This window comes from Pinus tabuliformis, chromosome 6, assembly GCF_031772625.1.
Source record: "Pinus tabuliformis cultivar Carrire ecotype Pingquan chromosome 6, CPIR1, whole genome shotgun sequence".
NCBI classification, from domain to species: domain Eukaryota; kingdom Viridiplantae; phylum Streptophyta; class Pinopsida; order Pinales; family Pinaceae; genus Pinus; species Pinus tabuliformis.
In genome coordinates, this window is record NC_142292.1 from 606,140,170 (window position 1) to 606,151,461 (window position 11,292).

Here is an 11,292-nt window from a genome sequence, read left to right on the forward strand (position 1 = left end):
CCTTCTAGCACAAATACAAGAGCATAACAACATTGCATGCTAAAAGAATTCTACCACATGATGAATGACAAATATTATTTTTTCCTCCAAAAACTTATTGAGTTTCATTTTCATTTGTTATTATATTGTTGAATACCTATCTAAGAATGTTTGTTGAATAGGATCATATAATTATTGAATTATATCACATCCTGGATGATTTTAGTGTCATGAATCTTTGAATCAGTGTAATTCTAGGAGAAAAAAAATCTGTATATTCCTTGAGGAAATGAAAAAATGTAGCCCTCTCAATGGGCATGTATCTAATACCTAGATTAATATTTTCTGGGTATTATTTGTTACAGATATTCATTACCTGATATTGCATTGCGTAGGTATTGGATTTGTAGTTTGTTTCCCCCTTGAATTTATCTTCTGAGTCATGATACTTCTCCATTTGAACCACATATTTAAGAAATAAGTTCTCACTCTTTAGTTTTGCATCTAGAGACAATGTATTAATTTGATCACAATGTCAATTTTCATCAATGGTGATCCCCTAAAAGTATCTCCCTATGTGAGGAATTCTAAAATAAGGGCATCATCATCAAAAAATATCTAGTTTGTAATATTGTTTGGTATAGAATGCCTAAAAAAATGTTCATTAGAAAACACGTCCATAGAAAATTTTCTCAGTGGTATAAATATAGGAGTTGTGTTTGAAAGTAAATTTTCATTTGCATTTTGACTTCAATATACATAATTAATATTAAATGTATCAAAATTAGAAATAATAATCCATGCCTCATCTATATAATTCTTAAGGTGATTAAAATACAGTGAATTGAATTTCCTAAATGTTTGATAACTATTTGTAAATCCCTATTAGTTGGAGCTATTTAGCTTCCAAATCTATCACCTTTTAAGACCTTGTATCAAAGCCTCATACTTAGTGACATTATTTGTGCATGGGAAATCCAAGCGACAAGACATCAAATATTTGTATCCTTTAAGATCTCTAAGAGTGCATCTAGACCTTTCACTTGAACTCAACTTAGAGCCATCAAAAAATAAAAACCATACATTCTAATTTACATCTAAATTTACTAATTTTGAAAATAACTTTGTACATGTTCTTGCATAATATATAGATTATTTACAACAAGCTAATTTGAGTGAAAGATCTTAGATTGTTTACACACATCTACAAAAGGTGAACATTCAACAATAAATTTCCAAAAAAGAGAGTCAAAATAGTAGTTAAAAAGTGTAGAATTAAAGAACACAATGAATACATTTGAATCATTCAAATCAGTGATTGTGTGCTTCATATGCCTCTTGCTTGTTATTTTAATTTGATTAGTATTGTCGTTATATGGAAGCCAAAGATGTGACCATTCTATAAAAAAAATATCCATTTATTTTTTCAAACCAACCATCGCTTAGTAATAAAGCATATGACTCAACCACTATTTTGGAGTAGAAAAAAGTTTGAGAAGTACACACATTAATTCACTATGCACTTTAACATTCGAGCATTCTAGTTGAACTTTGGGTGGGCTGCAATAACTGGTAAACTTTCGCGACTAGATCTCTGAATTTTGCTACTAGGTTTACACAAATTCAAAGGTGTAAAGTCATGTTGTTCACAACTTTACAAAATAACAATGACTGGAACCCAGACATCTAATGTTCACATTACACGGGCAAGGGTTGCAAAGTCCACGTTGAACAATCCCCTTCGACCTCTTCCACTAGCCCAAAGTAAACCGAAAGGAAAGCATGTAGGAATGGAGTCAAATATTTATGGATCTAGTGTTGTTGTTGAACCCCTTAAACAATGTGCAGTGTTATCATATGTGTCTAATATCTGTAAGGAAGCACCCTTGATTGATTTCTTGAAAAAACCAAAAGCAATTAAGGTTGTATCTCATAATGCTAATGCGAAGGGAGAGGCGAGGATTTCCTTGGAATAACAAGAAGATTACTCGAGAGGCAAAGATTAAAAAAGAGACTTCACTAGCTATTTGTAATGTTGACGATGCATCTGCTGGTAATGCAATCGGTGTTGATAAGGAAAATCTTGTATCTCTCTCAAGAAAGGAAATCATTTTCCTTTTCTATAGGGAAATCCCTTTACTAGTGAGGGAAGGATATTCCTTTCCTCTAACTCAAGGAATCACCTACCCTGTATAAAATGAAAGACCTTTTCTTACAAAAGATTAGAGAAGTATAAATCTCAAAAAATAAATATAAAAGTAATTTGAAGAATGAAATTGAGAATTGGTTGAAACATGTGCTTGAGAGGATATCCTAGAAAGAAGTAAAGCATAGTTAATCATTAAAAAAGAATGACTTCTGGAGACAAAAATTATAACTACCACTACTACAAAAAAATACTTTTGGAGGGCAGGGGGGGTCTTAATCTGCCTCCAAAAGTGGGAATTAAAAGAAATATTAACATTATCTGCAATTTTTTAAAACCTCCATCATACCTCCTCCCCCCTACCCCTAAAAGCATCACCTCTAAAATTCAAGCCTTTTAGGGGCATTTTTTTAAGAGATATGAACTGCCCCCAAATGTGTCAGTTTTCAAGGGGGGTTCCAAACTTGAAAAGTGACTTTTGGGTGGAATTTTTTAGAACCCCCCTCCCTTCAAAGCATCACCTCTAAATGTCAAGCCTTTTAGGAAAGGTTTTTGAAGAGATAGCGTTGATGGATAGCCCAAATGGTTGGTTGAAGCCTATCTGCCAAGTCATTGGCCCTCTGTTATGAGGCGTTGGTTCAATTCTCCTTGGCTTCGTCAGGGTCAAGCCCCAAAAGTTGGGTCGATTAGGCATGAGGTCCCTTCACGTGGGCTAGACTAAGGGCGTTGTGAGGACAAACGAAAAGGTTTTTTAAGAGATATGAACCAGCCACAGAAGTGACTTTTAGGGGTGATTGAAATAGCCCTCAAAAGTCATCTTTCAAGGTTGGTTGTAAATCGCCTAAAAAAATTCACTTTTGGGGGTGATTTGAAACCCCCTTGAAAATTGACCTATGTGGGCAATTTAAAATCCCCCTCATAGCAACGTACAAGGTCAGCTTACAACCCCCCTTGTTGCAACTTATGAGGGTGGTTTAAAACCACCTTGTTGCAAAGTTTGGGGACGTTGGGTGCCCCCCTCGTACTAACTTTTGGGGCTGTTAAGAGCCCCCCTCATGGCAACTTGTGGGGGCATTAGAAGGCCCCCTTATAGTAGACTTTACATACATTCACATTTAGATAGACCCCCCTTATAGTAGACTTTACATACTTTCACATTTTTAGATAGGCCCCCTTATAGTAGACTTTACATACCTTCACATTTTTAGATTGTGATACTTTCAAACTATTATGTTGGGCACGAGTGAAGAGGATCAAAAAGTTGGGTAGTTGTATCCAATTGAGGTTGGCTTACACGATGCATCATTGAATTCATCAAATCAAGGAGAGTTTGCAAATCGCATTGAATCAGCTTTGCACAAACCTTCATTCAAGCATACAATCATCTCTTTGCATTCACTCCATAATGAAAGCACTGAAGAAAATGGATGATGTCATTGAATATAGTGTTGATCCTGATGTATTCTATGGGAATTTTAGGAGGTGTCTGGGAATGTTCTTTCTGTTTTTTTTATTTGCACTAAAGGGCATGGCATTATCAAAGCATGAAGGGGAAAAATCTTTGCATATTTCCCAATAACAACCAAGCAAGTTGAAGGACCAATCCCTCCTAGCCTCATCCCTTTACCTCTTTGTGTTATGTTTCCTTGCCAACAAACCCTTACACTTTATTTCGATAGCCTTTGGCAGGGTATCACTGGTAGTAGAGTTTGTTTAATTCTCAAGGAGCTTTCTCTCCTTAACACAAAGAAATTCATGTATATTTCCATATAATGAATTTTCATTTAGTATCCCGCAGTTGGTTTGGTCTCTAACTCTTTGAGTTTGTAGTCTATTGGGTTGTTAGTCCATTTATCATATTTACTTTCCCTCCAAGTGCAGCCCTCAAGTCCAATATTTTCCCTTATGTTTTTTCTCCTCACTCTTTCATCCCGAGGGGGAAATGCAAGAGGTGGTCAAGGTCGTAGCCAGGGCCAGGGTTGTGGTTGTGGAATAACTCAAGCTCAACATTGAACTACCCGAAATCAAGGTCGCATAAATAACAATGATTTAAACTTGGAAGAAACTCTGTCTTAGCAAACTAATGCACACCCACATGCTCGTTAGATTATTTTGGGTTGGGAGAATGAATTGAAGCAGGAAACATATAATGAACTGGAGCTAAATGAATGGCAGGATCTCATCCCTAACCCAGGCCATACCAAAGGCCGATACAACCAGTTCTACAGACCCTTTACCTTTTCTGGATGATGAAAAATCTCTTAGCAAAAGCTTTAACATCCAGCTTTGAAGGAATTTCATAGTTAGCAACAAAAATACAGGAAATCGACAAGGAATCCCAACTCATTCAATGCCAAATTCAACAACAAAATGCTCGTTTAAGTCGTATTGAGAATCATATTCCCTACCTTCCACAAATTGAACTATCGGGCTCCAGTGCCAAAGACTTGATGCCAATTGAATCTTTTGATGATTATCATTTTTCTTAGCATAGTTTTGGCTCTCAATTTTTCTATGTATAAATCAATAGTATGCATTTTTTATCTTTCTGTTATAGACATAGAGTAAATAGGAGACGCATAGACACTCAGGTTTATATAGCCTTGCTTAACATTCTCAGGCTTTTCAGATTTTGGATGGCATATAATGTTGTCAAATAGCCAATTTACATGGTTTCCCAATGAGCAAGTTGAGGCCATCTAATTATGGATGATGTTTATGTAATTCCTACCTATTTTTTAAAATGGAATAGAAAGGATCTGCGAAGCTTACTAAAATTATTTCTTAAAAAAAAAAACTAATTTTTTTAAAATAAAATATTTAAAATTATAATAACTTTAATAGTATAATTGAATTCTAAATTTCCAAAAAAATAATAAATTACTTGCAAGCAGCACCACAACCTCCAAAAATTAAAAATTAAACCTACCTAACAAGGATCACAACATATAGAATAGGAAAAATACCCACAACCATAGGTAATGCACTGCAAAATTTTCTATCCTCTCTCCAACTACATGCACGTTTGCATGGCAATGTCGCATGTCAAATTTTTGCAAGTCACCAAACACATATATTGTTGGTTGGTTGATGGATGGATGCTATCAGTGACAAGAACATAAGAAAACAATATGTCAACGTACAGACAACACAACTATAGAAGACTCACATCGTAAGAATTTGAGACAAGCAAACAAAGAACCAAATGAAAAAATAATTACATTCGAAGAGGCCAAGTGTGTTTACAGTCCGATGTGCATTTTTATAGGTCGTAGTGTATGTTTTCGACAGTTTTTGGCTATATTTGTTTGGTCAAATTTTCCTATGCAATTTGTTCGCAATTCATTGGAATCAAAAATTTGATTTGTGAATTTTGTATAATAGTGGTGGTTTTTTAAGAGCTGAATTCAAAAACAAAAAGCAAGATTTCACCCAAAAATAAATGTTTCCAGCCAAAAATTCCAAAGAAATAAAATATAATAAGGATACAATATCCCTTTTATAAAGTAATAAGGAAAAATGGAAATTATTTTATTATTATTAAATTGATAATTAATTGAGTTTGTCTTGAATAATTGGGATTTTTTTGTCATAATGACTTGGAACCTTGTTATTAAATCTAAACATAAAAATTCTCGATATACGTGATAACATTTCTACGGTTTTGAATTATAAATCTATTTTTTCTGCACAACCAAAAAGGACCATCTTTCCTACATCAATGTTCATAATGATAAATCTTGTGACTTATTTAGCTGAAAGTCTAAAATATTGCTCAAGCAGCCTACTCCCAACAACTAATTTTACTTTGTTGATCATAACATGATTGTTTCTCATTATTATCACTTCCCAGTTTTCTTTGGAGATTGAACAAATACAAATGGAGTACAAGACCATAGCAATCTCAATTCTGGATTTGAACATTTAGAACTCACTCTTTTTGTTTGTTTCTCACCAATTATTCCAAAGCCATTAGATTTCTATGCTGAAGTTTTAAATCCCATAGCTTCCATGAGAGAAAATAGATTTATGTACTGAATTTGCCTACAGATTTTAAAAATTGAAGTTGCCTCATCTTATCAGGCAACCTAGTCATATCTTCCACCTCATCCCCTTCTCAGGTAACACTCAATTTAGGCGATTTCTTCAGTCTCATAATGTAGCAACAAATGTCTCTCTCTTATCAGGAAACACACACCTAATTTAGGCAATTTCATGAGTCTCATAATGCAGCAGTAGAAATAGATGTCTCTCTTTCACCAAGTTAAAACAATAAAGAGGTAATCAAATTTGTCCAAATGTCTAACTTCAAACTTCAAGGATTAACTCATAGTGTGTCATCCTTATCTCTTCACATACCCTTCGTTGCAATTAAATCAAACCAGTCTCAAGCCATCTGGGAGATCCTTGAGACACACCTCCACCCACTGATCCCTTTGGAATTCAACATGCTTTGGAAAAAAAAAATTGTTTCCTCCATCCACTATCATGATTCATGGGTTTTGGCAAGCAGGCACCTAGGAGAGGACATATGTAATAACAACCCATTTACCACACAATAAAGCATGGAAATAGTACTATGATCAAGCTTCACAATTTTTTGGTGCTAGCAGAGGAGGTTTCCCATAGTCTACAACAACTCAAAGTGCATCAGAAAATTTGATATATGAATGAACCTATGCTTTATAAATTTGCATACATACATAATCAATTATAGGCATGAGGTATACAACTCAATTTTGGATACCTAAATTATTATCTTTGGATATTCAAACGAATTTATAATTCCTTGTGTATATGTTTTCATAGTTATTCATGTTCTTACTTCAATTTTTTGAAATATTTTTGGATGTTCCAACGAAGTTACAATGTAAGTTTTCACAATTATTCATATTGTTACTCAGACTTTCTCAAAACAAACTATATAAAAAAAATTGAAACATCAATATTTATAGTGAACACTCCACTTAGTCAAAAATAGATAAACAAAATATCTTATCCTTTCCTACAGGATTGGAGGGTGGGGTACTTTCAAACTTTGTTACATGGGAAAAAATGACATCACACTGCACATGGGTGCATATTCAATTTAAACTTGGGTAGTTATTCACATCACCATGGTTAAATGCAAATCCTAATCAACAAGAAATGTTGCATCAAAAGTAAATGCAAAAACCCAATCTAGATTCTGTTATATGAGGAGAGATAGAATCGTTCCAAGTTAGGAAGAAATGATAGCATCGTTGATCCAACAAGTGGTACACTAAGCCCAAGATAAATACCATTACTTGGAAATTGATGGTGACCATAAACTTCAAAGGGGGAGGTTTAAATCTCTAAGATCGAGTTCAAAGATTTGCATTACAAAGGAAGCTACAGTACAAGACATTGTGACCTTGGGGGTCGGTTTGCAAGTTGTATAAATCAACTTCTGAAAAAAAGATAGTCCTGTAGGGTGTTACTGCAGGTTTGGAGAGTAAATTTTTGAAGGTACAAGGTGATGGTTTGCAAGTGGAAAATGTGTGATTTGTTTCAACTATTGGAGAATGGTTTCTTGCAAATCTTCTACATATTCTCAATTTCTTTGCATTCAATTGCATCTTCAAATATATGATATGTCCATAGAAACAACCTCAAAACCCCGTGGAAATGTTCATACTAATGGTGAATATCATATTTAAAAGCATGTTAAAAGTTTAGGATCCAATGCCCATGTTCCTCTCAATTTCTCAGCGCTTACCCTTCCTTGACATGGGAATGGGTACAATTGGAAATGAGAATTTATGGGTATGTATGGCTGTCAATCTCTATAAATTTATGTTAATATTTTCTGATTTAGCATTATTGATATTACAAAGAAGCCTTTTGTAAAAGCAACATTGTCTTCTAAAATATCTAGAGTAAACCATTGTGTGTGCAGGGAAATTTTTCAAAGCAACACGGTCCTATAAAATCTCTACATAATAAAGCATTATTTCTGCAAACCATACTATTATATAAAAATCAACAATTTTGCAAATGACATCTTAGTTTACAGAAGGGTGAAATTCCCCAATTTTTAGGTTTTATAGGAAAATTTAGGCACCTTTCATCCACCTTTTTACACTAAGAATTTGTATTCATAGCAAGAAAATAGTTCTCCTTGAGCCATATCCATGATTGTGATCATGCAAGTCTCAGCTTTCATTAATGCCCCATGCTTTCATCAATCCCCCATGCTGACCCACATCAGCCATATTCGGAAGCACCAAGTGACTGATGTTGTTGGAGGCAGCACCCAGTGATTGATGTTGTTAGAGCATTCTATTATCTTGAGTGCTTGTCCTACCATTTTTAGGAATCAACACGCGCCATATTTAATGGTTACCTTAATGGACAGTGTTGATCTCTCATGGAATCAGAGTGCAGTCTTCACGAATGTTGTTTCCAATGCAATTCTTAAAAGATAAATTACTATATGGCACAATATTGTGACTCTATTATAAGTGGCCATAGAATTTCAACAGGCCCTTCAACAACTTCATAGTATCCTGGGGCGTGGTGCCCATGTTCCTCTCAATTTCTCAGCGCTTACCCTTCCTTGACATGGGAATGGGTACAATTGGAAATGAGAATTTATGGGTATGTATGGCTATCAATCTCTATAAATTTATGTTAATATTTTCTAATTTAACTTTATTGATATTACAAAGAAGCCTTTTGTAAAAGCAACATTGTCTTCTAAAATATCTAGAGTAAACCATTGTGTGTGCAGGGAAATTTTTCAAAGCAACACGGTCCTATAAAATCTCTACATAATAAAGCATTATTTCTGCAAACCATACTATTATATAAAAATCAACAATTTTGCAAATGACATCTTAGTTTACAGAAGGGTGAAATTCCCCAATTTTAGGTTTTATAGGAAAATTTAGGCACCTTTCATCTACCTTTTTACACTATGAATTTGTATTTATAGCAAGAAAATAGTTCTCCTTGAGACATATCCATGATTGTGATCATGCAAGTCTCAGTTTTCATTAATGCCCCATGCTTTCATCAATCCCCCATGCTGACCCACATCAGCCATATTCGGAAGCACCCAGTGACTGATGTTGTTAGAGCATTATATTATCTTGAGCGCTTGTCCTACCATTTTTAGAAATCAACACGCCCCATATTTAATGGTTACCTTAATGGACATTGTTGATCTCTCATGGAATCAGAGTGCAGTCTTCACGAATGTTGTTGCCAATGCAATTCTTAAAAGATAAATTACTATATGGCACAATATTGTGACTCTATTATAAGTGGCCATAGAATTGGGAACTTAAGCAGGGACAGGTACAAAATTCGAATTAATTACATCCTTTAAATCAGAAATCGCTACTATAACTCCATATAGAACTTGGTCCTTTTGCATAAACATGTCTATTTGAAGTTAAAAATCTAAATAGGATAGTCCTTTAGCATAATCATGTCTATTTTAAGTTAAAAATTAAAATAGGACGGCCAAGCAGTGATAAGTTTAATTTCTAATGCATTTTCTTCAAAAATTAAAACAAGAGGTTAAAACAGTAACAAAATTGATTTCTAATGCATTTTAAGCTCTATTCATCTATTTATTTTTTAATTGAAACATTGTAGTTTGCACTTTTTCATCAAAATGTTGTCAAACCGGATTTACCTTTCACAAAACTTCCAAATATATCTTAGGAATGAGTTTTCTGAAATCATTTATATCTTTAGTGAGGCTTCTACTCTCTTAAACTAAACAATTTATGTGCTGAGAACCTCCATGTACCTTTCACAAAACTTCCAAATTCATATCAGGAAAGAGTCTCCTGAAATCATATATTTCTTTAGTGAGGCTTCGACTCTTAAACTAAACAAATTTCCAGTGAAAACCTCCATGTATGCTGGAGATCTTCCTACACACCATTGATAGGCAGAGAAATTTTAGTGAAAAAAGGTTTAAACTAGCACAACCTCAACTGAGCAATGCTGCCGATAGGGGTGATAAGAACCGAGTGCTCAGGCTTGTGGGAGAGAACGTACTAGCTTTCTCACTTGCTAATAGCTATTCTCTCTGGCAAGCCTAAGAAAGCCAGTAAGTTCTCTCTCATAAGCCTACACACCAGTGGGTTCTCTTGGTTTTCTCACCGTATGTTCTTACCATGCCTAACAACGTTCCTGTAATGAAAATTCCATGTTCTTATCATGTTTATTAACATTCCAGTTCATTTTAAATTTCACACACCCAGACATATTCTTGCTAATTCCAAAATTTGAATTCCTGGTAACTTCGAAGCACCAAAGCTCAAGTGTTGACCTTTGTGCTTCTTGAGCTGAATGAACAAGCTCGCTTAAAGGTAGTAGGTAAAGTAGCACAAGTAATACTAGATGAATTTAAGCCAGATTCGAGCTTCATTTTCAAACACTACGCTTATAAGGTATAAATCCTGTCCTGGTGAACTGAAGAATGTTTTTAATTTCTGAATCAGTTTTGTATATAAATTTTCATAACTGTAAAGAATAATATATAATGTAGAATACCTATTATGGCACATGATATTAGCTGAATTCTCTTTATGGCGATCATAATTTTATTTATTTATAATCTAATTTTTTTGAATCATGTGATAGATATTGTGATAGATATTACTGCATTTCTTTTGCAATATTGGGTGTCATTGCTTGTTCTTCCTGTATGAATAAATCATTCTGCTAATATTGATTCGTTACCATGTGAATAAATCATTTTGCTAATATTGATTCCATAAAGAGAGATACAGCAAGCCTACTGACCTCATCAAGCTTCTCAAAAGAGACGGCCCAGCGTGGGATCCAGCCTTTGATCGCTTCGCCAGCGACAACAATAAACCAGGTCGGCCATCCTGCAGTAACTCTCGCCTTCGATGTTCCTGGGAGAATTCCCAAGCCTGGGATTAGAATTGGCATTCGGAGAAAACTCTCCCTGTGGCTGCAGAGGATGAGAACAAAAAGGATAGTGTTGCTTATGCTAATAGTGCCGTTGCTTTTCGGCGTCGTCCCACAACAATGAAACTGGGTCGGCACCATTGTTTTTTTCCCTCTCAATTTAGTCCTATAATCCCCCATGTGTCTGTTCTCAGCCTCAATGCCATGGTCCATGACTGTAGGGGCTACCAACGGCCGAGACGCCATAT